Source organism: Nylanderia fulva, unplaced genomic scaffold (genome assembly GCF_048542155.1).
Source record: "Nylanderia fulva isolate GAGA-0341 unplaced genomic scaffold, ASM4854215v1 Scaffold396, whole genome shotgun sequence".
Classification (NCBI taxonomy): Eukaryota; Metazoa; Arthropoda; class Insecta; order Hymenoptera; family Formicidae; genus Nylanderia; species Nylanderia fulva.
Window position 1 is genome coordinate 69037 of NW_028190473.1, and position 3374 is coordinate 72410.

A 3374-nucleotide genomic window follows, 5' to 3' on the forward strand; every position below is an offset into this window, starting at 1 on the left:
GGGTATATATACAGCGCGCCGACATTGTAAGATACAGACATCGATTTGTTTTTTAAAAAAGTACACATTGTGATTATGTTAAGTAAAAAGAAATAATTTTTTAAAAAAAGTGTTATGTTCGTTGACAAAAAAGTAAGTTAATACTATTTATTAAAAATCTAAAGGTAATATTTGAGCGGATATATTAATTTGTTCACAGTGTCGTTACATAATATAACAGCATCTGACGCTCTAACTCATGCCAACAAACATGAATTTGTACTGCGTTCGTCATATAATCTTATAATTGTTGTATTTATTTATGATGTCGAAATGACTAAATTAATTTTTTAACATATTATTAGGATATTGAGAAAGACTGTCGTACAGTCGAAACGTTTATCGTAACTTTTGTATAGTATGACGTAAATTAATAAATAAAATTTTTCAATTAATAGCATATAAGCTCGTTAAGTTGGCCTTTTATTATATCACATATTTTAATTGTATTAGCCGAAGTTTAATTTATAAAATATATATATATATTTTTTATATTTAATAAATTTTATATATATATATATATATGCATATGTAAAATATTCTCTCTCTCTCTCTCTCTCTCTCTCTCTCTCTCTCTCTCTCACACACACACACACACAACGGGGGCCAAATCTCTCAAATTGGTCTCATGATCAATTAGCCTGGATTCGCACCAGGGGCAAAGTCTGTTGGTAATGTCAAACAAATTTAGCCTGGACTTGCACCAGAGGCAAAGTCTTTTGGTCGAGTCTACGAAATTTAGCACGGACTCGAACCAGGGGCAAAGTCTTTTGGTTCAAGTCTACGAAATTTAGCACGGACTCGAACCAGGGGCAAAGTGTGTCGGTAAGGGGCAAAGTCTATCGCACGAAGATGGCGGTCTCTTCTTTAGGCAGGCCTTTGGCGATCTGTCTATTAATCTGTGACATGGAGCACATTTTGAGCGGAAAAGCGGAACGGGGAATTATAAAATATTAATATTTAACTATATTTATTGATTAAAATGCTTGTATTCAATAGATAAGTTGAAAAGATGAACATATTAAAAGGAATTACAATGAATTAAGTAAATATAAATTTAAAAAATTAATACAAATGTCTATTTGTCACTATACCGTTCCGCTTTTCCGCTCAAAATGTGCTCCATGTAATATAATAGCGTTTTCGATTGGAAAAAAGTTAGTGCGCACCAGTGCGCACTCAGTTCATACGAACACTGGACAAGTTCCATGGGTTGCACTGAATAGTGCAGGTGAAAAAGAACACGCCGAAATTTTCAGTGCCACTTGAGTTGACTAGATTCCGGGAAGAACGAAAAAGTAACCTCGACATCTTGTGTTCAGTTAAGTAATGATTTTTATTATATGTAATTAAATATAGAAGATGATCAAGAATATCACGTATGACAAATATAAAAATTATTATTATTCAGTATAAAAATGCTATTACATTAAGTACATTAATTATATTTAAAAAAAGGGTATAGGTTCGATGTTTATATAAAAAGATATAACACTTACGGTGTCATTATCTATTTTTTTCACACATTCTACATAATTTACAGTTTTTGGAATTATTCTTCTAGTTCGAAGAGTTGTAATTATTTCTTCTTGCTCGCTTGAACTAGAAGAAGATTCCAAAAATGTCTCCAAAATATTAAAGAGAGCCAAATCCGAATTGCTCATTATGTCGAATTTTCGTTCAAAAGAATGCCCTACTGCTTGCATGCATCCAGTGCACTGAACTGGCACCGTCAAAATATCTCGTGCCACTTAGTGCGCACTGAGTGCGCACTATGTGAGTGTTGTGCGTTCAAACGAACACGCAACACTAGCCAAGTGCGCATTGGCACTACCAATCGAACACGCGCCTGACATTCAGTGCAGCCAGTGCACCCCAATCGAAAACGCTATAAGGCAATCAAAACAGACGGAACGGAACGCGCGGAAATGCGGGACTCTAGTAAAGTTTAGTTACTTTCTCTTCCGCGTTTCCGCGTTTCCGCGCGTCCATGTAATCGCACCCTAAGAGCGCTATTGTCTATGTCGTGCACCTCGCTGCACTGTATTGTAGACATTTCCCTCACCTTTAAGAGCGCTATTGTCTATGTCGTGCACTTGCTGCACTGTATTGTAGACATTTCCCTCACCTTTAAGAGCGCTATTGTCTATGTCGTGCACCTCACTGCACTGTATTGTAGACATTTCCCTCACCTCTCCCCTTCTTAATAAAATGATACTAGGAGATCAATAATTTAACAAACATTATTTTAATAAATTCCTTAGTTAATTTGAATTGGTTCAATAAACGCAATCCCTCTCAATATATCCTTCTCAATTGTACTCTTATATTAAATTGATAACCATTTTCTTACTATTCCATATCGTATTATAAATGAAAACATTAAAACAGAAGATCGCACGTCGGAATAAAAGAAAACACAGAGCAGGAAAGAAGGTTCGTGCTAAACGTGCCGCATCTACTCTACGTTGTGTCGCACGACGGTCAACAGATAATAAACCTCGCGTCAAATCGTGTGAAAAAGTTACCTTTTCTCCGGAGACTATAAAAAGATTGACTTCATCTCGTCAGCTAAATCTTGACAATAGGCTTGTAGCGAACAAAGGAACTCCCCCTCATATTGAGATCGAACCCTCGATCAACTAACCTCTTAATTCCCTTAAATTCACGACTCCTGAACTAACAAGTTCAATCGATTTTTTAATAGAAGAAACACTTAATTATTTTGATCTCGGACCCAACTTCCGAGAGTTATCACCAATCTCAGACAAAGGAATTCCCTTTGACTCCGGAATAGAATCCTTGCCAAAAGAATCATCATTATTTACAGAACTTTGCGATTTAATGTCGGAAATAGAGAAGAAATCTCCCAGGACCTAATAAAAATCTTAGAAGAACAGTGTCCGGATATCTCGTTTAAAATCAATCAACATGCTAATTATTTAAATATGTAACTATTCTTCTATTGTCTACCTAAATTCAATTGACGGGATTCAACGGTAAATTAACAAAGATATTAATACGACACTGATGCAATCTCCATCAGCACATTTTCCTTATTAATATCTCCCTGACAATATCCCCTTATTAAATTTGATACCTCACTACTATTCTATGCCTCATGAAGATGCGAAAACAGAAGATCGAATATCGAAAGAAACGTAATCGTAGAGCAGGTAAAAAGTATCGTGCTAATCGCGCCGCATCTACCTTACGTTGGCTTCAGCAGAGAGAAAGATGAGAGCGGCCAGGCCGGCGTTTTGGCTGTTACCGTTTTTACGGGACTGCTTGAAGCGCCCCTCGCACCCGTTTTTAATATCGGAACTAACTGCACA

At 36.2% G+C, this 3374-nt stretch overlaps 1 long non-coding RNA gene across 1 annotated transcript; it reads left to right on the forward strand.

Annotated features, from left to right (window-relative positions):
• Positions 1-434, forward strand: LOC146721940 (uncharacterized). Its single transcript, XR_014925431.1, has 2 exons — positions 1-132; positions 200-434. It is a non-coding gene; the product is annotated as an uncharacterized LOC146721940 (long non-coding RNA).
• Positions 435-3374: the final 2940 nt, after the last annotated feature.